The following is a 26,217-nucleotide window of genomic DNA, read 5'->3' as shown; positions in this document are numbered from 1 at the left end:
ACCAAGGTATACAAGTAATAGCTATGTACTCCCAGGTGCCAAAAAAAAAAAAAAAAAAAAAAAACAACAGAAAGCTTGGGAAACTCTAGTGTATTATGTGAAACCATGGGCAACAGGTGGGTAAGATATGTAGCAGTAAGGACCCTGCAAATCACATTGTTGATTCATAGAAGAATATTTTAGATAATATTCTGACAGTAGGGTAAATGAAAAGGAAGTAAAGTTTGAAGGTAGGAATGAGTAATTATAAGCACAGCGTGGAGAGTGGTTAAAAGCAGGCCCAGAGATGAGGATAAAGAAACTAAGTTGTGCAGAAAAGCTTCAAAACTGAGAAAGACTCAATTCTTCCATCTGACTCCACTTGGCCTGGCTTAGAGGAACCTTTTTCCAGAGGCCAGGAAGAGGGTGTAGGCTCTATAGCAGGAAAGCTGGCTGATATGGTCCTGGTACATTGAAATTCAACCTAATTTAACTTTGTTACTCCAGAAACTTTCCAATTCGCCCCATTGCCAACCCGTTGCTGCCTCCCTTTTCCAACCTCTCAGTGTTCTCTCATTATTTCTTGCAACTCAGGCTATATCTGGGTTTATTTGCCAAATTCAGTCCACCAAAATCCAGTTCACTGATTGGACAATTTTTCTAAAAGACAATAGGCTAAATGTGTTTTTTTGTGGGTTTTCTTAAGCTGATTTAACAATTCAAAGCAATTCAATTAAATTGTATGGTTTCAAGAGCTTTTGATATTTCTATAACTTTGTAGTTATCTTTCATTTTAGCCTATAAATAGTTTTTAAAGATTTTTTTTCCAATTTGTTTCTCTACCATCTTCTCGCACCTAGTTCTAGTGGGAGCTGAAGGAGAGAGAGAGAGAGAGAGAGAGAGAGAGAGAGAGAGAGAGCGAGCACTTTCATCTGCAGGAAAAACTAAGGAGAGTTCACTCAGAAAATTGTTTTTTGATAATTTCGCCATTGAAATAATTGGCTTTGGGCAAATTAGCTCAAGTAGAATTGGCGTGCTTTCTACAACATTAGACAATAAAGCTAAAAGTTGGCCTACAAACTTTCAAAGAAGAAAAAGTTTTTCCCCTTTCACTGTATATCAAGTTCCTAGAAAATCATAGAATAAACTCCTGCCAGAAACAAGAGCTAGACACAACAGAATTAACTATAAATTTTGCATGCTTATTTACAATCTTGAAATATGCATTAACATAGAAAAATTAAATTAAGTTAAATAAAATAGGACCAAGTTCTTTAGGAGGCAGTAGAATGGGGTCTTGGGTGTGAATGAAATAGATTTTTGCTGGAGAATAATAAGAGTTCTTTGACAGTTATGTTTCAGATCCCAGTAGGGACAGTGATAGTTGTAGAGCTTATTTAAAAGCGGAATCTTTTCTGCTTAAAAAGATTGTTCCTCTTAAACTTGCGAGAGAAAATCCTGATGGAGAAGTGACAGTGCTAAGTTATCCAGCAATACTTAATTTGTCAGGAATTTAAAATCAGAATTTGATCAGAGTTTGAACTGTGATGACAATTATACCTCTAGAGATGGAAGTCCTGCTTCTGAAAAGGTACACTAGCTGTGATGAATGAGAGCCTTCAAATGTGGAGTCTAACAACTGCCCCAACTTCCTTTTTCCAGAAGTCTTTTACCCGCACATGCGTTATCCCTTGCATGTCAAAAAATCAGATTTGCTTTCTGCTTACTTGCATATTTACCACATTGCCAAATAGTTTTATTTTACTTAAATCAAAAATAAATTAGTTTAGAAGTTACACATATGTTGCTGACATAATAGAGATTACGATATTTTAAAATTTTATCAACTTATTGATTAAATGTGACTTAAAAGCACAATCTTGCTAAAACTAAAGAATAAAAACACACATTTCCCACAAATATTCAAGTAATTGTTCAGATTATCTGTTGTCTCTTTCCAAATGGGATTAAACATTGAGAAGTAAACAGGAGGGTCAGTGGTCATTCTATGATAGCAGTAATGTAAAATTTGCTTTCTAGAGATTTTTAAAAAATTACATAAAGCCACATCAACAGATGATTTTCATAAATGTCAAGTACATATCCTTAATGTTGTATTACTTCAAGGTTATGTGTAGTCTCATGATTTTAAAGAATTCTATGGTGGTGCTTGCAAAATATAATTTAAAGGGAAGGAAGTAGGGGTGATGATGTAGAAATCAGTTTCAACTGATAGTAAACATTTGAGGGAGGAGTTATAAAAAAGTAATGTCTCATATTTTCATTCCTGTCATTCTACTTCACAACTTACATTTATTTGCTCAATATCCAGCACTTAGAAATTTATGGTAGATTTATGCTCTGCTTACCTCACCTCTCTCCTGAAGAGTGTCTCCTGGATAGTAATAAGTATTGGCACAGTATCTACTAAAGATACATATGTCAAACTGATTTATTTTGTAATCTCTATGTGGTAAAATGCATAGTACAAACCAGATTTCTACAGATATTTATCTACACTAGTGAAATTTATAAGTACACGAGCCATCCAGGCATAGATATTAAAAGGGCCACTGTAGAAAAGGTCTCTGTTTCTTATACTAAATACAGAAATTAATCATAATACATGCTAAATCATCAGGCATGATAAAAGCTGAATTTTGTGGTTCATGATAATTAGTTTGGAAAACTGGGGGGTATAACTAAATAGATCTGTGGCAAGAACTTAGAACTGAATTCATTTTATTTTCCAACCCAGCAGTCAAGACAAATATTTTTTTTAAAAAAATCAGCTAGATTTATTAAATATTGTTGTAATATAATTTTAAAGCCATGGAGCCTTGCAGTCACATCATGAATTGATATGCCACCTAGAAGATAAATAAATTTCTGGGCAAATAAGCAAAGAGAAGTTTGCTTTCATTTTTCTTCTGCTCCCTCTCCTGGCCATCATCATATTTCCATGTGATTCAATGCCTTTTTCTGTCCCCTGGCTCATCCTTACAAGAGGGTTAGAATAATAGTTTGTAATATTGGAAGTCCCCAGCTCACCATCCTCAGACAATATTAGCTAGAAATATCGGTATCAAATTCCTTCCAAATTCGTGGGAGTGTTTGCAAAATGGATGCGACTCATTTTTTTTTTATGTTTGCATTGTTTGCCACTTCTTTCTTATACTCAGCCCATAATTCACTCATTGTCTGTGAAGAAATTTTTACTGACATGGTTATCAGTGGAAGCGGGGTATCCCCTTCCCCACTGTGTGCTGGGGCGCGGGGTCTTACGCTGTCTTGAGAAGAAAAAGAATTTTCTGAGATTCTCACAGGAAGATGGGTGCTTTTTATTTGTGTGGAATTACATCCCTGAGTTTCCAAAGTCCCATTTCCCTTAATCCAGCCCTGGATAATGTGCAGCTGGGAATTCAGAGCTAGAAGCCAAGCCAGTGTTCAGAGTTTCCTTTCCAAGGAGGAGTTGGGTCTGGAACAGCATTAAACTAGTTGCAGTCTATTAGTCCATTGTGTGGGGTCCCCATGGCTGTGAGCTATGTGGGTGAATGCAGGGGAGCCAGGAGAGTGTGCCCTTGCAACAGGAGTTCCAAGAGTAAAAAACACAAGAGCGTGAATTTCTTTGTTTAGGAGATTAAATATTCCAAATCTTCTCATGCCTGCAGTGGTCACCCTACTCTGGCCAATGACCTGTTCCCAGGTGTGAATGATAGGCAAGTGCCTTCCCTATTTCACCCAGACTGTACTGGGCATGCATCTACTCTCCCCCTGCCCAGGCCCTTGCCCAGTAATTGGCAGGGAATAGGCCAGTGGCCCCCTGGGGAGTGTAACACTGCAGTTTCCTGGCAAAGCTGCACAAGTGGCACGCTTACATTTGGCCTTCCCTTTGCTCCTTTCCAGTTATTCATATCTGCGTTAATTACAATCTGCATGGCTTTTGGCATCACTCAGGTTGACTCCTGTATGAGGCTCTACTGTTTCTGAATTTGGAAAAGCTATTCTTTTTTCTTGGTTCTAGATATAACGTTGCTAAGAAGGGAAATATATCCCTCGTTATGTGTGCTCCCCCATGTGCTTTTTCTTGCATTTTATAGAGACCTAAAGACACAAGTAAGTGATACCTCCTTCCTTTATCTTCTTGTGCCCAAGACATTCTTACAAGTCACTATAAACTGGGCCAGCAGACAACCTGAGTGACACACACAGGACTGTACTCAAACTTGTCCCTCTTTTTCAACTCTTGTTCATAATCTCTATACCAAGCCTTCTGCATGCCTCCCATAGAGGTCCTGTTTTATCAGGTACGTCTTTTGGGGAGGAAGTGTGGTAAATGGTAGCCCTTATTGATTTATGAATTAGAGGTCTTTTTTTTTTTTCTTTAGCCCCAGCTCTTCAATTCATCATGAAAAAATAAACAAAGAAAAACACATAGCAATTGAGTTTGAATATCTTCAATTAATTCAATGATAAGGCAAGTCTATGTTTAGGAACAATGCTGAATATATTTTATTATGCTACTAGAGGCCTGGTGCATGAAAATCATGCACTTGGTGGGGGAGGTCCCTCTGGCAGTCCGGGACCCCTCGGAGGATGTCCGACTGACGACTTAGGCCCACTCCCCCATGTGGGAGCACACTGACCACCAGGGGGCAGCTCCTGCATTAAGTGGGTTCGGGCCGAAACTGGCTCTCCGAGGGGTCCTGGATTGCGAGAGGGCGCAGGCCAGGCCGAGGGACCCCACTGGTGCATGATCAGGGCTGGGGAGGGACGCAGGAGGTTGGCCAGCTGGGGAGGGACTGTGGGAGGGCTCCTGGGTGTGTCTGGCCCCTCTTGCTTGGCAAGCTAACCTACCGGTCAGAGCATCTGCCCTCTGGTGGTCAGTACACGTCATAGCAACTGATCAACCAGTCGACTGTCTGCCCCCTGGTGGTCAGTGTACATCATAGCGAGCGGTTGAGGGGCCTTAGCATATCATTAGCGTATTGCGCTTTGATTGGTTGAACAGATGACTGGATGACTGGACACTTAGCATATTAAGCTTTTATTATATAGGACTAGAGGCCCGGTGCACAAAATTGTGCACGGGGGGGGGGTGTCCCTCAGCCCAGCCTGCACCCTTACCAATCTGGGACCCCTCAAGGGATGTCCGACTACCTGTTTAGGCCCGATCCCAATAAGATAGGGCCTAAACGGGTAGTCGGACATCCCTCTCACAATCCAGGACTGCTGGCTCCCAACTGCTCACCTGCCTGCCTTCCTGATTGCCCCTAACCGCTTCTGCCTGCCAGCCTGATCACCCCCTAACCACTCCCCTGCCAGCCTGATTGATGCTTAACTGCTCCCCTGCCAGCCTGTTTTCCCCTAACTGCCTCCCCTGCAGGCTTGGTCCCCCCCACCAACTGCTCTCCCCTGCAGGCCTGGGTCCCTCCCAACTGCCTTTCCCTGCAGGCCTGGTTGCCCCCAACTTCCCTCCTCTGCCAGCTTGGTCAGCCCTAACTGCCCTCCTCTGCAGGCTTGATCGCCCCCAACTGCCCTCCCTTGCAGGCCTGGTCCCTCCCAACTGCCCTTCCCTGCTGGCCTGATTGCCCACAACTGTCCTCCCTTGCAGGCCTGGTCCCTCCCAACTGCCCTCCATTGCTGGTCATCTTGTGGTGGCCATCTTGTGTCCACATGGGGGCAGGATCTTTGACCACATGGGGGCAGCCATCTTGTGTGTTGGACTGATGGTCAATCTGCATATTACTCTTATTAGATAGGATAGAGGCCTGGTGCACGGGTGCGGGCCAGCTGGTTTGCCCTGAAGGGTGTCCCGGATCAGGGTGGGGGTTCCCTTGGGGCATGGGGCGGCCTGGGCGAGGGGCCTGTGGTGGTTTGCAGGCCGGCCACTCCCCCTGGCGACCCAAGCAGAGGCCCTGGTATCTGGGGTTTATTTATCTTCTACAATTGAAACTTCGTAGCCTGGAGTGGAGCCAAGCCTTCTGCTTGCTCTGTGGCTGCTGCCATTTCTGTTTGGATTTATGTATCTTCTATCATTGAAACTTTGTAGCCTTAAGCAGAGGCCTGGGCCGGCCAGGGTGTGTGGAAAGCTTGGCTTCCTCCATTGCCGGGGACACCCAAGCCTCCCTCCTGCTCTCTGTGGCCGTAGCCATCTTGGTTGGGTTTATTTGCTTATTTTCTCCTGATTGGCTTGTGGGCGTGGCTTGTGGGTGTAGCAGAGTGATGGTTAATTTGCATATTACTCTTTTATTAGATAGGATGCTATGGTTACAAAGCTTGAGACATAATTGTGTAAAACTCCCATAGCACAGACATTACTTAATTACAAACCAAACCACATTGTCTATTACTGAAATATTTCCCAGAGCTTTAAAAATGTACAACTAATAGATGGACATCCATTCTTTTAAATTGTATCTATATTATCATGTGAAAAGAAACAGACTTAATTTATATTAAAGTGATATTGTAAATAGAAAAACATGCTTTACTTATCATTTATCCTGTTTTTGACCATCACCTTTTAAAAATAACTGTAGCACAATCTTATTATTCTTCATTTCATGAATTAGAAAATGGGGAATACAGAAAGGGTAGGCAAGTCACCTTGAATTACACAGAAAGTGAGTAGAAAAACTAGAAGAGAAATTATTATCACTGAATCCCTGCAGTCCTTGTTTTGTTCTACTGAACAATCTCTTATTTAAAAAGACAACCATAGTCATCCTATTTAAAAGCCTGCTATAATTTAGTCACATTCTAGTAGATTCAATTTTGTATTTCACATTGTTTAAATGATTAAAAAGTTATTTCAATATAATTTAAATTATTAATGACTTTGAAGATGTTGGTTCTTCAAGGCCAAGAAGCAAAAATCCCTTGTAAATCTAGTAAATGAATGAAGATCACAACTGTTCAGATCACTGTGTCTGTCAGATTTCAAGCAGTTAGTGTTTTGAGTTAATGAATTTATATAAGAACATTCATGGCCTTATAAATTCAGTCTTTCATCTAATGATGACTGAGTGCCTACCATAATTCAAACATATTCTAGGTGCTAATAGTTCCCAGTACAGAAAACTTCTCTGTCTTTATGGAGTTAATATTGGGGTGTGTGGATGGGAGACAGATGATACAAAGATAAGTAAATGAAATGTATAGTTTGTTACCTGGTTTTAAATTGTATAGACACAAAAACAGAAAGGGAAATAGGAATTACTACAGATCAGGGGACCACAGAAAACCACATAGAGAAAGTGATATACGATCGAAGTCCTGAAGGACATGAGACTGTGAGCCAGCTGTGGGACACGTGAGGGAAATGCACTCTAGGGAAAGGAAACATTAGATGTAAAGGTTCTGACATGAGAAAGTGTCTTGTGTATGTGAGGGATATAAAAAAAAATCTTTTTGTCTGGACTGAAGAAAAGTGGGGAAGGGGAGTTTTAGAGAGGTGATAGAAGACAAGATAATATAGAATCTCATGGGTCATAATACGAATTTAATCTTTAATAAAAACTCTAAGTGATACACGAGTAGAAGAGTGACTTTAGGCTTTAGAAAGATAAATCTAGCTCAGGTGTTGAGAATAAACTCCTAGACACTAAAAGCAGAAGTAGGGGATTCTCTGATTCTTACTAGTCTCAAGGCATACATTTGTGCTATTGGATGCAATTGAAACTCTGTGTACCAGAGCAGTGCACTGTTATTAAAGATCAAAGGCATTCTGTGCTGGCTAAGTGGCTGGTTCTGGAATAGGGGATCCTGGATGTGTTCTGGTGCGGTTGGTTGTCAGGTCCTGTGGGTCATCGTTGGCAAGTGTTAGAGCTGCAGTGAGGAAGTGAAAGATGAATGAAACCAGCAGAGTCACATTAAGAGTTGAGGTAAACTCACTCAAAAAATCGAACTGAATATCAGACACTGGGAACTATTGGGTAATAATGATTTCAATATAGACAGAGTTTGCCTAGGTGGGAAGCTAGAGATGGGTTTAAAGCAAGCAAAGAATAGGTATTCCAATGGCCCAAGACCATCTTTTGAGAGATGTTCAAATTATGATAGAATCACTGCCAAACTATTTGAAAGTAAAAAAAAAAAAAAAGTGTGTGTGTGTGTGTGTGTGTGTGTGTGTGTGTGTGTGTGTGATAATTCATTGACATTCTTGAAGAATAGGTACCTCTGTTCAAAAAATAATTTTTTTTAAATTCAAGTGAGTTCTTAACAGGTATTCTTACTGCTGTTATAAGTGACATAGAATGAACAATCATGATAACTAATATGTACAAATGATCCAAAATATTTTCAAAATGGAAAATGTGAGCTAAAACATATCTATTATCATAGAGTATTGGCAAATGAGAGTGAGAGAGAGAGAGTTTTGAGTGCATGTCCAAAGCCAGTTTGTATGAGTTAATTTATTGCATTTTTAGGTTTCTTTTGTATTGCTGTTTCATTTTCAAAATATTGATTAAAATTCTGCCTGCTTTTGGTCTGAATGCTTCCATTTTCACCAAGGCATAAAAACTGTGATTTTTTTCAGGTTTATATCTTAACATTAATCTCTACTTAATTGATTCTTTTAGCTCTTTTATTTTTAGATTTTCCCCTTTGTTACCTTTGTTTGGAGATAGATATATATATATATATATATATATATATATATATATATATATATGAATTTTCATCTCTGTTTTTCTCCCCTTCCCTCTTTTTTGAGGCATACATCTTTGGAACTCCTGTGGACAAGGCAGTAATATTTAATTTTGATAAAACAAAGTTTAGTTACAAGTCTCCTTTTTTTATCTCTGAGAAATACCAATTCCTAGAAGCTGTTGCTCATATAAACAACTTCTATTATTTCACTTTGAGCACTTTTCAGCTTATGAATTAGGTAAATTAGCTGTAACCAATCTGAAATATGTTAAAGGATCAGTAGTAAACAATCTGTAATCTATTTAATGTTGTTATTTTTTATATTATAGTCATTATAATTTTATAAATAGAAAAGATTATCTCAAATTCAATAGTGTATAATGATGAACAGATGTCAATAAAATTGTAAAAAATTAATTTAATGGATAGAAGATGCCTATATTTGAAATAATGTAATTAGGCTCCAAATGTTACAAAATAAAATTAGTTAATTGAATCAACAGACATTTGTTTAGAACCTAAATTAAACTAAGGACAATGATGAGGTATGTGACCACAGAGCTGAACAATCTATCCTCTGACAGTATGAGTTCACAGTATTATTAAAGAAGCTGAAAAAACAAAAGCAAGCCGAAACCAGTTTGGCTCAGTGGATAGAGCGTTGGCCTGCGGACTGAAGGGTCCCAGGTTCAATTCCAGCCAAGGGCATGTACCTTGGTTGCGGGCACATCCCCAGTGGGAGGTGTGCAGGAGGCAGCTGATCGATGTTTCTCTCTCATCGATGTTTCTAGCTATCTATCCCTTCCCTTCCTCTCTGTAAAATATCAATAAAATATATTTTAAAAAAACACAAAAAAAAGCAAGTATTCAATGGGTACAAAAAATACACCACATGGTTATGTATGACATGCCAGCTGAACTAATGCTTTAGATTTTAAGATACCCTACATGTATTTAATATTTTGTACCTTATTTACTTTTTTGTTTCTTATATGAATTGAGACCATTCACCCCTCCCCCCCCAAAAAAAAACCCACATAATTTTCAGGTCACCTTAAGCAGCAATAAATTAGAGAAGTTTCTAGGGTGGAAAATAAATAATAGGGATAGTTAATTAGAAGTAGGATGGGTCTCAGTATTTTACTATATAATACTTCTAATGTAAAGATTATTTTAAAAATTATTTTCTCAAACACTATATATATTCTACCCTTGGTAGAATGACCTATTACACATGTCTCTTTTTATTTTATTTTTTATTTTATTGGGGTGACATTAGTTTACATGAACATATAGGTTACATATGTGGATTACTAATTTACAAAATCTGTATATAGGACCATGTGCCCACCACCCAAAGTCAAATCTTCTCCTGTCACCTCCTATTAGGACCTCTTTCTTCCCCACCCCCCTCCCTCTGGCAACCACCACACTGCTGTTTGTGTACATAAGTTTCAGTTTTTTATTCCACATTTGAGTTAAATCATATATTCTTATCTTTCTCTGTTTGACTTATTTCACTTTGCATAATGTTCTCAAGATCCATCCATGTTGTTGTAAATGACGCTATTTCATCCTTTCGTATGGCCGTGTAGTACTCCATTGTGTATGTATATATATATATGTCTCTCATAATATGATTCAAAAGGTACTTCATGATAAGATGTCCCTAATTTTCACCCTTATTTACTATGAGGTGATTTCCATTCTGTCATTTAATATTGATAATCTGGATTAGTACCAATCTTTCCTTGGAGACAGATTGTGATATTCTCCGGTACCATATGTAAAGGATCACATTCAGGGTCAGCTTCAGGAGGGTGTAACCTGCACAGTCACACAGAGCCCCACACTTAAAGGATCCTGTACTTGGTTTCATGCCCTGAAATCAATGCCTTGAAAGTCTCAATAATTTTATTTTTATGAAATGAATAGGAGTGATATTGGTTAGTAGGATCAGATAGGTTTCAAGTGTACATTTCTATGATCCATGATCTTCATAGAACTTATGTTTTATAAACAAAGCTTGATGGGACAGTGTACATTGGGGAGCAGAGCAGATCTATACAGTATACTGCACGTATCCAATGTTCCTTGCTGCTCTCTCTGCAGATAGGTTTGCAATGCCCCATGAACACAGAGTGCTCCTGCCTGCAAGTTCAGCACCACTCGATTAAATACAAGTAAGCATGTGTCTTAGTTAGCTTGGGCTGTCATAACAAAATACTATAAACCAGGCAGCTTAAATAATAGAATTTTATTTTCCTTCAGTTCTGGAAGCTACACTTCCGAAATCAGGGTTTTGGTGAAGACTCTTTTCCTGACGTGCAGACTTGTGCTTCTCACTAATGACAGACAGGGAGAGAGTGCACTGGTGTCTTTTCTTTTTCTTATAAAGGCACTAATGCCATCATGAGGACCCCACCCACATGCTCTCATCTAATCTAAAACCTCACCCACAAAGGCCCCATCTCCAGATACCATCACGTTGAGGGTAGGGTGTCAAACACATGAATTTTGGGAAGAAACAGTATAGTCCATAGCAGCATGTTACATCTATGACTGACTAAAATGAGGTGCTGGCAGCCCTGAGAAGCCATGCTGTCAGCTCAAACCAGAACTTCCTTTGAATGCAAAAATAGCATGATGTTTTAAGAGAAATAAATGACCAAAGAACATTATAATCTCTTTCTTACTCATGTCACTTCCCTACATTAGCCAACTTATTCTGAAAATGACACAAAAGGAAAGAGAAAGATCAACCCATAGTTCATTTTTCTTTGTCTTTTCTAATTCTTCAGTAAACCAAAGGTAGAGAGTGTTGGTAGAATGTGCACATCTGAAGAAATGAAATAAAAACAGTTTGAATTTGTTTTATGTAACATTTCTATTCTTACAGGAGATAAATCAACTTTTCCATCTTACTTTCAGTTGGTACCCTACAGCTGTTTTTTAATCACACAACACTATTCAGAGGTGGGGCATCTAGACCTGTGCTTCTATTCTTAAAACTTAAATATTTAGATTTGCAAGTTCTAGGCAGGTCAATAACACAAGGAGAAGAAACAAAAGACTTACAGATCAGAAAGGAAAGAATAAGCTCAATTTATGGGTGACATGGAATCTACAAAAATTTCTATAATAATTTAGAAATATTGCAGGTAAACTTAAAAAATCAAGTAAACATATGAAAAGAAATAACTAATAGACACCAAACCAAATAAAACAATAAAACTTAAATCACACCCCCCCACACACACACAACGAGATTTTGTAAAGCTAGCAAAACATGTACAGGACTTGTGCACTGAAAATTACAAAACACTGACAAATGAAATATAAGAAGATTAAAATAAATGGAAAGATGTATTTTGTTAAAGGATTGGAATAGCCAGTGTAGTAGAGATGGTAATTCTCTCCAAATTGATATACAAGTGTAATGACATTCTTATAAAAATCCCAGCAAGAATATTTAGTAGCTAAAGACATGATTATTAGTATTCTAAAAGTTATCTGGAAATGTTGAGAAGTTAGATAAGCTAAAACTGTTTTTAAAAAGATGGAAAAAGTGGAAGGAATCAATTTACCTCACTTTACTGGCCTCTACTCACCCTGATTTAAGCTTCTCCTGTGGCAACTGTTCTTAAGGGTCAGCATGTCTTGAGTTCTTGCTGCATGCGGATCTTAAGCCTTCTGCAGCCAATGAATGATGTTCTGTTCCAAGACAAAAACATAGGAGCCTCCTGAACTCACCTCCTCTCATGGACACAACAAATTGACAGCTATACTCAGAACAATTTCCTTTGAAAGAATTCCTAGATGGTACTAGATTCATTGAGGTGATAACTTCATAAGGTATATAAATGTCTAACCAGTATGTTGCACCTGAAACTAATATAATATTGTTTGTCATCTGCAATTGAAAAAAAAATTAAAAAGGATAAGAGGAAGGTAAAAAGACCCTGTAAAATTACTTCCTTCACCCCACCCTCCCCCCTGCAAAAAAAAATCCAGAAACTAGCTGTGCCACTCCTACACGTCAGGCAAACAAGAAAATACCCACATCCCCTGCATCCAAATAGGAGGAAAGGCTGAGACACCCACTGGCATAAATTCCATTCCCAGCATAGTGTCATGAAATTGGAAGGAAATCCAATTCCCAGCTTTGGGAATTTAGCACTCCAACTTGTAAGACCCCCACCTGAGGGGCAGGCTCCCAAAACACCTTGTTTTGAAAGCCAATGGGGCTTTCATCATGTAGACCTTTAAGGTTACGTTAAACAAAGATATAGCTCCTTATGGATTCTCCAGGACTCCCCATGAATATTTCCCACAGGGCTCAGGGTAGAGGGAGCAGGCAAAGACCCATCCATGTCCCAGTCTTTCCCAGAAAAAGGGCTGTATGCATACTGTAAAAGCTGCTGCTGAGGGTGAGACTTCTAATTTAGCACACACCTGGGGTTTGACCGCAATCCTCTCTGGTGACCAGGGAAGCCAGCCAACACCATCTCAGCCTCCTTACTTGAATCCGCTACAAACCACCAATATCTTCCTGGAAGGAGCTTGTACCCACTTCTGTCACCCCAGCTTTCCCAGCTGCCACCCAAAGGATGGGCCCCTGTAAGGCCTGACTGTGATAGCCAATGGGATTGCATTCACAAGTCCCAAAAGACCGCCCCTTCCCCCAACTATATACAGGGTCCAGTGCAGAGAAAGCAGGGGACAATGTCAGGCTCTCATTTTCTCCCTGGAAGGGGCCCTAAGAACACAGTTTCCCAACCGCTGCCTGAAGGTCTGGCTTCCATACAAGTTGCAATCTTCCCCTTTAAAACACTGACAGATCCTGGAATACCCTCAACTACTGGAAGCCACTAAGATTAGTGAAGGCATCTTGAATAATCAATCATAAAGGTTTGCGAGGCCACCAAGAGCTAGGTCTGGGCTGAGCGACTGAGTTTATGTCGGAGGGAAGACCAGTCCATCAAGACTGGTAGAGGTGTGGCTGTTTAATACACAGAAATCAACACTGAGATTCAGGGAAAAGGAAGAAACAAATGAATATGTTCCAAACATGAGAACAGATAAAACTCCAGAAACACACTTTCATGAATATAGATAAGTGATTTAACTGATAAAGAATTCAAAATAACGACCATAAAGAGATGCCCAATAAGGTCAGGAGAACAATGCATGAACAAAGTAGGAATTTCAACTGAGAGACAGAAAATCATAGAGCTGAATAACATAACTGTCCCACATTACTTGAAAAATCTCTTATATGATTACTTCCTGTCTCTCTTTAGCTCTTCTCACTGAAAAGGAATTGTTTTGCCATGGCCCTGAAAGTGTCTAGGTAGCTGGGCCTTTTCTGTATATGATGTTTCATGCCTACCCCTCTGGTTCTCCCAAACAAATGCCTCCTTGGAGAGAAAAAGCTATTTTATTGTAGGGAAAAGATCCATGAATTCAATCTCTTCTTAGTTGATCCCTGATTAGAAGAAAAAATAAGGGAAATTCTTAGGCCATTTGTATAACTCAATGTCTGGAAAGATATTTGGCTCATGGGTTTGATAACTTTCATAAGAAACATCCAAACCCATAGAGGATTTTTATAAAAGTTTATTTGAGCCAAGCTGACTACATAGGCCAGGGAGCAAGATCTCAAATGATATGGAGAACGACAGTTTTAAAAAAATCTTTATTGTTGAAAGAATTATGTATTTCCCCTTTTTCCCCCTATTGACTCCTTCTAGCCCCCTCCTCCCAGGCCTTCACCACACTATTGTCTGTGTCCATGGACTATGCATATATGCATACAAGTTTTGCCATTTCTTTTATGCATTTGAAATTGTATAAATGTAATGAAGATTACATGGAGGTAGGAGAAAGCAGGGTGGGATCACATTACAAAGTAGGTAAGATTATGTGCTTTCTTGATGAGTCTGAAAGGGCTTAAAAGGGGGCATTTCAAAGTTGTATTAACCTAGATGGACAAAGCTTTCTTAAGGCAATGATAATCCTTTTACTTTAAAGATGTTATATGCCTGGGGAATGACTACCCACCATGACCTGCCCAGTTAGGAATTATGATCAGAACACCCTGTGAGGTTACTTTCCATAGAACCCCTTTTTCATCTATAATCCAAATTAGAAAAAAAAGCATGGTATAACAAAAAGAAAATAAATGATACTTAAAAAGCCAAAAGTTTTTTTCCAAATAAAGAAATGTTGAAGAAATTCATTTTGAGGAAGTACTATGTTATAAATTATTTAAATCCAAGAGTATTCAGTATTGACTTTCAGTGATCTCTTTTAGTCAAATTTATAGTTCTTTGAGACCAGACTAGTCTTTATAAAACTAGCAAATGTATACTATATTTTAAAGTAATGTTTTTTCTTTTAATGCAAATCAAAAATGGTTTAAGTTTATTTTTTCTTCAATAATTGTATGCATGTGAATTCAATCAGTAATTCAACTCTGGTACAGAACATAGGTGGTTTCCTTTCTTGCAAGCATTGAGTTTCATTTTCCTTTGGTTTTTCTCAGCCTGTCTCAGAAATAAAGCTTCAAAAACTCAACTTTTAATTACCAGTGTACGTGGAGTGGCACTAAGGAAGTGAAAAGAAGCTGAAAATAATTAAACTAAAATCATCTATTTTAACTGAATATGCCCATGGTTTCCAAAGTCTGAGTGATGTGGCTAAGACCAATGACACATGGAGTCATGAAGAAGACATCTTAACGTTTGTGAAAATAACAGCTTCCAGAGTCTTCTCAGTTCTCAGCACAGACATTTAGAGCTTTTATTTACATTTAAATGTTTCAAGAAGTATCTGAAATAACCCTTAAGCAACACATGATATGATCTAGTAAAGTTCTTTTGCCTTTCAGGGTGAATGTCCTAATAAGAATTTATTGTTATGGTAAAAATAATTCTTCTCTGCACTTGTACTTGAGTGTTATCAGATACCACACACCCAACTCATGTTACCTGGAGAAAAAAAAAAAAAGGACCATAATTCCCCCTGTTTATATGCTGAGTTTATATATAAAGTCTGTATATAAAAGCAATAGCTTATATATAAAGTCAAATGATATAATGGGGAAATTTCGGCTTTGGGCACTGTTTTCTCTACTTTTTCAGAAATTTCTTCCCTCCCACTAGTTCCTCTTCTATGCATCCTAGGTTTATAATAGGTTTTATTATGATCCTATGATAGGATCCTTGGTAAGTAATCTAGATGTGGCTAACTTTGACTTTGGTGGTACATTTGTTTCTCAAAAGGTCTTAGCTTATATATCATTGCTACAGAGCTTGGTCTCATGGTTGTAAGATGTCTTCTTAGATTTGTTCATACCAAAAACAGGATGAACGGTTTTACATTGTACCATTAAAGAATTCAGTTTTATTATTATACGAGAGGCCTGGTGCATAAAAATTCATGCACTGGAGGGGGAGTCCCTAAGCCCGGCCTGCCCCATCTCATAGTCCAGGAGCACTCAGGGACGGGAGGCAACATGGCGATCAGGGGAAGGTGACACCCCCATCACACCTCTGCTATTGCCACTGCAGCAGCGCAAGCCTCGGCCGGCCCTGGTTACCTGAGCCTCGGGCAGCCATGGGCGGCTGGACAGCCACCATCTGAGGCTTGCCTGTGCCTCAGGCTGGCCCTGGGCAGCTGGGGGCTGAGGGGACTGGGGGACTCCAGAGGCCTGCTGCCCCAGCAAGGCTGAGAGGACTAGGCGTCGCCACTTGTGGCTGTGAGAACCACCATCTTTGAGCACATAGCATATTCCCTCCTTATTGGCTGTGGACATCGCCATCTTTGAGGGCGTGGCAGTAAATTAACATACTCTCTCCTTATTGGCTGGTGGGCATGGCTTGTGGGTGTAGCAGAGGTACAGTCGATTTGCATATTACTCTTTTATTAGATAGAATAGTACACAATTTAAAATTACTGGTTAAGTTCTAATTTCCTTAGAGGTAGGTACTGTCAGTTTGCTATGAAAAAATTACACACGCGCGAGCACACACACACACACACACACACACACACACACATATATATATATATATATATATATATATACTAGTGGCCCAATGCACAAAATTCGTGCACATTAAAAGGGAATTAATTAGAGGAAATATTTTAGTATTGCTATTTGCCCTTCCTCTATAATAGAAGTGTCAGAGATGAAAGAAAATGAGTAAAATGTATATGAAAATCTTCCTCCTGTCAGAGTCTGGGGCATGCCACAGGACCCAGAGTCAAGTCCCTGCCCACCCATGCACCCCTCAAAATTGTGCAAGACCCAGACCCGGCTGGCCCCACCCCCAATTTGTGAGACCCAGACCCGGCCACCCTCACCCCTGTCAAGCCCCGCCAGGCAGGGGTGCAGCCTCAGGTCCCCTGGCCTGGCACCAGGCAGAGGGCACATCCTCAGGTCCCCCGTCAAGCTCCACCTGGTTGGGGGTGCAGCCTCAGGTCCCCTGGCCCTGCGCCAGGTGGGGAGGTGCAGCCTCAGGTCCCCCAGTGCACGCCGGGCGGGGGGTGCAGCCTCAAGTCCCCCGGCGCACCATCAAGTCCCCTGGCCTGGCCCTGGGGTGTGGGGGGGTGCGGCCTGAGGTCCCCCAGCCCAGCTCCAGAGCAGGGTGTGAGGTCTAAGGTTCCATGGCCCAGGGTGAAGGGCATGGCCAGAGGTCCCCTGGCTCATCACCAGGGCAGGGGGCACACCTTGAAGTCCCCCGTCAAGTTCTGCCGGATGGGGGGTGCGGCCTGAGGTCAACCATTAAGCCCTGCTAGGCAGGGAGTGTGGCCTGAGGTCCCCCAGCCCGGCACCGGGGCAGGGGGCACACCTTGAGGTCCCTTGTCAAGGCCTGCCAGGTGGGGGGCACGGCCTGAGGTCAACTGTCACCCCCCGCTGGGCAGGGGCGCAGCCTCAGGTCCCCCACCCTGGCACCACACAGCCTCAGGTCCCTGCTGATAGCTCATTACGGGAACCCTGCCTCCGCTGTGGGCGCAGCCATCTTGTGATGGCATGAGGGTTAATTTGCATATTACCTCTTTATTATATAGGATATATATATATAGTGATATTATTGATATATATGTATATAGTAATATTATTGAGTGCTACAAAATGTCTGGTACAGTTTTTCTTCGGTACTATGTGCATGTATTACCCCTTTTAATATTTTAAAAAATATCCCCTTTTTTCATATGAAGAAATTAGGATAAAGACAAGGTAAATGACTTATTCAAGAAGCTAGAAGTTTTTATAGTAACTTATAAAAACAGAATCTAAGCCCAGGCAGACTGACTTTGTAATCTTCTTATTTAACCACATAGTACGTCAATTTATTCTTGCTCAATAAGTCTTTCTCTCTCTCTCTCTCTCTCTCTCTCTCTCTTTCTCTCTCTGGAGAGTGTGAGGAGGAAGGGAGAGAGAGAGAAAATGATTTGTTGTTCCACTTATTTATGCATTCATTGCTTCAATATGTCTTGATTAATTTATCAAAAATAAAAACAATCTTTTGCCCTAACCAGTTTGGCTCAGTGGATAGAGCATCGGCCTGCAGACTGAAGGGTCCCAGGTTCGATTCTGGTCAAGGGCATGTACCTGGGTTGCGGGCACATCCCCAGTAGGGGGCGTGCAGGAGGCAGCTGATCGATGTCTCTCTCTCATCGATGTTTCTAACTCTCTATCCCTCTCTCTTCCTCTATGTAAAAAATCAATAAAATATTTAAAAAAAAATAAAAAAAATAAAAACAATCTTTTAAACAGACATACAATTTTTAACTACTGTCAAATCCAAAATCAAAAGACTATAAGACTAGATTAGGTTTAGCTTATTTTTTATTTCATTTAATTAGAATAGGTTTCTCTCCCTGTGTATGTCTCCCTTTGCCTTAAGTATATAGTTTAAAACCACATTTATTGTATGAATACTTATCACTTACGTTATTAATACATAACATAGTTTTAAATTTCCATTTGTTGTAAAGCATTATGTTTATGTAGAAACTGATTTGATGACAGATAATTTGGGGCTTTAGGAAACTCCTAAATATCCAGCAGTTTGCATCTGTATTAGACTTTAACTTGGTGAGAAAATAATGATGGTATTGAGAAAACCCTCCTGCCTTTATTTGAATGTAAATTTTACTAATCTTCATTTTTTAATCCCAGAATATTTATTTTTCTATTTGGTACACATGCCGCAATTCACTTTTACTTCCTTTTTCCTTGGAAGTTGGAAAGGTGAGACTAAAGCATTGTCTGATGAAGAAAGATTCAGATGTTCCTGGACAAGTGTGGGGCCAGGCACACACAGGTGGAGTCTTGCTGTGAATGGTGTGTCACTTTCATAGTGAGGTGGGGTGGAGGAGGGGGAAGTATAGGAAGTATTACAAATTGTTTTCTTTTTTGGATTTTACTTCCCTTCAAAATAATTTGAGGTGGGAGAGATTGGTATAAATTAGGTGATTTCTAAAGTTGTTTCAAATTGATTTTCTGTAATTTCTACATGATTTAACCTTACAGAATTTTTCTTTCAAAAAAAAACCCACAGAACTGTTGCTCCTTTATCGATAAGGAAGCTGAATTCCTGCAAGCTAAATGTCACTGAACTGAGAACGCCTGATCAGCAACAATGCTATGCTAGCACTGGCCTCTTGATTCCACTTCCAAGGCCCTTTTGAAATTCAGCAGTATTATACAGGATTCATTAGTTTAGTTTTAGTAGTTTGATAGAGAGGCCATTGCTTAAATGCAATTGTTGAGACAATTTCCTTTGGTTTCCTATTGAGATGCTAATATTTTTACCATTCAAATTTAATGAAAGCTTTTGACAATTTTATTTACTGGCTCCAAATCAATTATTTTATTCATCAATCCCTTACATGTCTTTCACTATGCCTCTGTCATGTTTCCTAGCTCTTTGCAAATGTTACTTCATAATGTTGAAAAACCATTATTATACCCATTTTATATAAAGAGCAGAGAGTTTAAACAACTTGTTGTTGAAAAATTTTGTGCCCAAGGTCATAATGATGGTAGGCGAGGAAGCCAGACTTAAGCCCAAGAAGACTGGTCTACAGCCCATGCTTCTTCAGAATGCAAATAAGATCATAAGAAACTTATACTTGACACATTCCAAACTTTTCATTATTAAATCACAATTTTTAAAAATTATTTAAATTTTAAATGTATTTTCCTATGCCACAGGCATAGGGGATATTATTTAAAACTGGCCTGCTGCACGGATTTGTGCACCCATGGCCAAAAGTGGAATCACGTGGCCCCGCAAGGAATCGGGCTTTCTCCTCTCTGGTTCTGGGGTGCATCACCCGAGAACCACCGCTGCCAAGCCATCGCAGCTTGGCAGTTCCTGCATTGAGCATCTGCACCCTGGTGGCCAGTGTGCATCATATGTACCGGCCAGTCAGACAGTTGGATGGTTGGATGGTCATTTAGCCTTTTATAATTATAGAGAGATTAAAAACTGAATCATATATATATATATATATATACATATATATATATATAGGCAATATCATACATGGCAAATATGATATTTATGTCAAAATAGCATATATACAGGCACCAAATTCCACTGTTAATAAAATGTTTAGTGTCAAGAGTTTCTAACATCTTGATGGATGTTTAACTACATAGACATACCATAAAATGAGAGAGAGAAAAAAAAATAAGGTCTGCACAGGGTAAGGTTACCTAGAAAAGAGACAAAACTTCAGGGAGAGAGACACTCTCTTGTTGCCAATTTCTATTTGTTATATTTTTCAAGCCAGGCACCCTGCTCATTTTTTGAAACAGTTAGGACATGAACTCTAATATGCTTTAAAGTCAGGCAGCTTGAACTGAAGTATACATCAATGGACTGAGTCTTCCCCACCCCCTCTGGCTCATATGGAAAGGATAATGAGCTGCCCATCTCTGCGTCTGTTTGGCTGCACTGGTACACTCAGTGGGTATGCTTTTGGATGAGTTTTAGAACATATTCAAACTCCATCCCTGCAGAGAGATCCTCATCCAATCCTGCATGTGTTGTTTCTTGTTTACTCTCCAGGTCTATTGGCAAATGCCTAACTTGGCTTACACTCACCAAGAAAATATGAAGGTAGAGAAAGAGAAAATGATTCTGGAGAGGGCAGAGGCTCTGAGAATTAGAGGTGGATTTTATAAAGAAAGAGCAAGGCAGAAATAGTAGATTAAGGTCTAATTGTTAGAATAACAGCTGAAGATTTTTATAAACATGAATATATTATATCACAGAATCAGCAAGGTCTTAATTTTGATGGGGTAAAAGAATTTTAGCTCTAGCTGGTTTGGCTCAGTGAATAGAGCGTCGGCCTGCAGACTAAAGGGTCCCAGGTTCAATTCCGGTCAAGGGCACATGTCTGGGTTACATCCGGGTTTGATCCCCAGGGGATGTGCAGGAGGCAGCAAATCAATGATTCTCTCTCATCATTGATGTTTCTATCTCTTTTTCCCTCTCCCTTCCTCTCTGAAATCAATAAAGATATATTTTTTAAAAATGTATTTTAGTGTGTGTCTTCATATCACATTTTTGGTTGTCTGACTATTGATTGTTTCTAGAGGAAAGAAGCAAATGGAGCATTCCAAGTGAAGTAGCAACATAGAGCGGAATATCTATAGAATCTTCCATATACTGAACACACCCTCTCCCCAATGCCATGCCCTATGCCCACATACAACCACACACCCAAACATATGCACATATACATATCTATACCTACACATGCAATCATACATACATATAATTGCAAATGCCAAACCCATACTCAACTAGTAGCAGATCTTTCCAGACTGGAACTTAAAAAAAAAAATGAATGCCTGACAAATTGAGTTATTAGCTGAAGGGCTGTAGAAAGAGATGAATAGAATAAAGATTCTACTACTAAATCATCAGTCCAATGTGAATTCAGTATGATTTGGAAAATATCAACAAACCTATCACAAAGACCCATTTTGTACATTTTCCTAAATTTTGTGTTTTCATGTGTGTATTCTTTCGCTAATAGTAATTTTGTTAATGATGAAGTGAACCAATATTTTCTAAATATAAACTTACAGTGTTGAAATAACATATACTACTATAAGATTTGGAATCTAAGAGAACTGAAAAGGATGTCATGAACGCACGGGGACATGTTATGCTTCCCTCACTTATGTTTTAAACCAAACACAGTATTTCTTTTCCATAGATCTATTATTTATTCTTGATAGAGAATGATGAGAAGTTGTTTTCAGGAGACTTGGAAAGCCAGGTCTCAAAAAAAAAATGGAAATACCCTACTCCTAAACATGTATTTTTATTTCTCCTCTGATCAAAAATTCACTTTCTAACAGCTAGATCCTATAGCTTGACTCTTCAGAAGCTGCGAAGGATAAGACTTTTGAGCATCCTGTGGAAGTTCATTCATAACCAATAGGAAAAATTAAACAACCTCATATTAGACTTGGTCATCTTTGTTGCTTTTAAAATTACTTGGCAAAAAAATTTTAACACTACACTAATATGCATCTACGCTTCTACCTGGGATTTCAACTCAGTTAAGATATTTACAATTGAATCTTAATTCTATTTCTTATTGGCTCATTAGGGCTACAGAACATTTGGCCAATCTTTACTTCCACATATTTGTTAAAAAGTCACTATGTTTTCTCTATGATCATGTGCCAACTGTAAGATGAAAATTCTAAGTAATAGCATATCATTCTTCAACATCGTAAGTGTGAATTTTATTTTAAAATATTTTTATTAAAAGTTTCATGTTTACATTATAGTTCAACATCTGTATAAACTACAAAATGATCACCCCCCAAAGTCTAGTTATCAGCCATCACCTAGCAATTGACTCCCTTCACCTCTTTCATCTACCCCCCAATCCTTCCCCTCTGGTAACTAACAATCTGATCTGTTCTCTCTCTATATGTTTGTTTTTGTTTTGTTTTCTTTGTTCATTTGTTTTTTCTCGTATATTTCACATAAGAGTAATGTCATAAGGTATCTGTCTTCCTTTTTGTGACTTATCTCACTTATTATACCTTCTAAAAAGAGCTTTTACAATTTTGAATATCTTTCTTGAACTTAAAGCATTTAAGCATTCTACTGAGTTTAAAGTATTTTGGTGTGATGCTCATAAGAGATGCATTAAGTCAGTGATAATATGATTCAGTTAGTGTCATTAGTGCTTTCATTAAAGGCAATAAATTCTGCACTATGACTTTGGTGTGCTTTGTATTTCTTCTAAAATGCTATTACTTTTTTATGATCTTGTGAATAAGGCATTAAAAAATACATGTTCTTAGTAGAAAATTAAAGGTAATGAATGCTTAGGAGATGTAAATATCACTTTTAAATGACTTAACTATTTTCAGAATTTTAAATTATCTTGTAAAATGAGAGGTTTTTAAAGGAGCCTAAACACTCAACATGTAATGACAAGTGTTATTACCTAACATCTTAAAGTTTAAATAGATCAAAGAGCTGCTTCTTCAAAAGACCTCAGAACTTGTAGTATAGGAAAGAAATATTTTATATTAGGCAGTATTTACCTGTTTGTTGATAATTTATTGATAATTTTGGCATAGTGGTTGTTAAGAAAGCAAAAAATTCAAAAATTAGTAAATAAGCAAAAAGATGATTTTGTTCCCTTTCAGTGTATTACTGGTGCTTTGCTGTCTGGATCTAACAGTCTCGCTTAAAGATTTAATTTAATTCTTTAGGCATATGCACTTTTCTTTGACTCACTATTTACTATTGAATAGCATATTTTGCACCTCTCTAAAGGTTGATATTAACTTTTAGAACAACAATATTAGTGCAAATTATCTTTGTACAATAATAAATCAAATGAATGTTGTCCTAGAAAGGTGCAAATAATTTATCCCCATTAAAAAGATAATTTGTAGGGAGCGGCTCTAGGGTTAAGCCTCAGACTGACCCTGTGGCAGGCCACAAACAAGCCCCAGTTTGGAGGGCAGAGCTCTCTTAGCTTAATTAAGCTTAACCTTATAGCCCTCCCTAGTTCCTTCCTAGGTAGCTAATGGGCTGTGGAGGTGCAGCAAGTGCTGCCAAAACAAGGTGAACAATTGTAAACACGTTGACCACTACCCTTGTTTTGATCTTACTATAAAATAAAGCCTCGGCTTGCAGGCTGGATCTTTCTGTGTCCTCATCCAGGCATGGGAGATCCGCTGAGCCCCAGCTGTATTCTCTTGTCTGTCTTTTCTTTAATCCTTCACTGCCCCTCCTCAGGCTCATTGAACTCTTGGCTGTGCTGGTGCAGCACAATAATTCCAAAAGTTGCAGTTCATATTGCCCCATAGGACATTAACCAATTTTTAATTTTATTTCTCAATTTTATTTCAGTGCCTATAAATAATTTTATTTTTCCTATATTCCATTGAACTAGTATATCTTCCTAACTGATCACCTCTTAAATAAATCTTTGACATATACTTATATTTTTTTAAGTCATGTTCTTTATCTTTGGAAAGTCCTATTTTAACATTTTACATGATATATACTTCTTCAAAGCTTATTCCTGCTATTACTTATCAGATCTTTTTAGTTTCCCTTATAATTACACCTTACTTTAATATTTATCTTCAATTATTTTCAAGATCTCAAAAAATATAATTTCTGAACTTTTTCCTCTTAGGTTTACACCTGAACATTGGCTCTCACAACCTGTCTGTTTTTTAAGATTGACAAGCTAAATATAGGGCTTATGATCAAATTTGTTAGTCTCTATCAATATATCTTTAGGCATATGTACAAGTGTTTCAACATTTCTAGTTTATATAGACCTTACTGCTTGTTTTCCACTATTTTGTGCTTAAGTCATGGAGTGTGCTGCGCTCAGCACGGCCAGGGTGAACCTGAGGGGGAGCAATGACGGATTAAAGAAGACAGATAACCTGTTTGGCTCAGTGGATAGAGCGTCGGCCTGTGGACTTAAGGGCCCCAGGTCAAGGGCATGTACCTTGGTTTCGGGCACTTCCCCAGTGGGGGGTGTGCAGGAGGCAGCTGATTGATGTTTCTCTCTCATCAATGTTTCTATCTCCCTCTCCCTTCCTCTCTGTAAAAAAAATCAATAAAATATAGTTTTAAAAAAAGACAGATAAGAGAATAAAGCTGGGGCTAGGTGGAACACTGCTCTCAGATGGAGAGACAGTGCCACAGTCACCAAGCCGAGTCTTTATTTTATAGCTGGATTTCACAAGGCAAAGGGCATGGTCAAGATGTTTACAATGTTCTTGCGAGTTTTGAATCTACTCAATAACATGCACCTGAACTCTATCAAGCTTTGATTTGGCAGTACTTGCTGCACCTCCCACAGCCTATATCATTTAGCCACCTGGGACCAGAGGTTCGGACCATAAGGTCAAGCTTACAACTATAGCCTTTGGCTATAATTGTACTGGGAAGGCTTTGTCCTCCAAGCTGGGACTTGCACGTGGCTTTGTCATGAGAGGACCGTGTCTTCTCATTAGTCCGAGGCTTGAACCTGTCCAAATGCTGTAGCCACTCTCCACAATGGAGAAGTCTAGATAAATAAGAATGTCTCTGCCATATATGTGAAAACACTCGGTAACCAATTTGATCATTTGTCCTTATTCAACATTCAGCCCTAATCCCTGCTACCATTTTCTATGCCATTGAACTGTTTCATTGTATTCATTCATTCTTTGGATAAATTAATATCATAGATTGAGGTATAACTATTCCTGTATATCAAGCATGTCAAACTTGTGGCCCGCGAGTTGCATGCCTTGTTTATTTGGCCCGTGTTAGCCTTCGAGTTTGGCATGCTTCCTGTATATAGCTGTTCCCTCACAACTAATTTAATTACCTGAACTCATAGAAGCCAGTATTTTTCCATCAAGGCATCTCCAGAATCTTATGTGTTCTGCTCACAGTGGAATTAGAAAATAAGGTAAACTGTTGCATTTGAAAGTGAATTTGTAAAGATGACTATGAACATTTGGATTCCATGCATCTAGGACATGGCTCATATTTCTAAATTTTTAGTATTATGTATAATTGTGTTTATTCTTAGTACTTTAAAGGTTCTGGTAGCCCGACCAGTGTATCTCAATGGTTGAGCATTGACCTATAAACCAGGAGGTGACAGTTCAATTGCCAGTCCAGGCCCATGCCCAGGTTGTGGGTTTGGCCCCAGTGGGGGTTGTGCAGGAGGCAGCCCATCAGTGATTCTTTCTCATCATTGATGGTTCTATCTCCCTCTATGAAATAAATAAATATATATATATATATTTTGAAAGTTCTTTTAGTTTCCAACACTTCAGTTCTAAACCACTGCTATCATTTATTAAGTTATCTAATCATCACTGTAAGTAAGGGAACAGTTGTTTCACTTTTCATAAATTATGTAAGTACCAGGTTATAACTTGCATTAAGGGTGAGTAGTCTCAGGTTAAGGATGGTGAGATTTTTAGAACATACTTTTGGATAAAGACACATTTTGCTGTTCAACTGACAAACTGTTTTTTGTTTTCATATAATC

Source organism: Plecotus auritus, assembly GCF_963455305.1.
Source record: "Plecotus auritus genome assembly, chromosome: 9".
In the NCBI taxonomy this organism is placed as follows: domain Eukaryota; kingdom Metazoa; phylum Chordata; class Mammalia; order Chiroptera; family Vespertilionidae; genus Plecotus; species Plecotus auritus.
The sequence above is the reverse complement of the archived record's forward strand: the minus strand, read 5'-3'. Positions refer to the sequence as shown.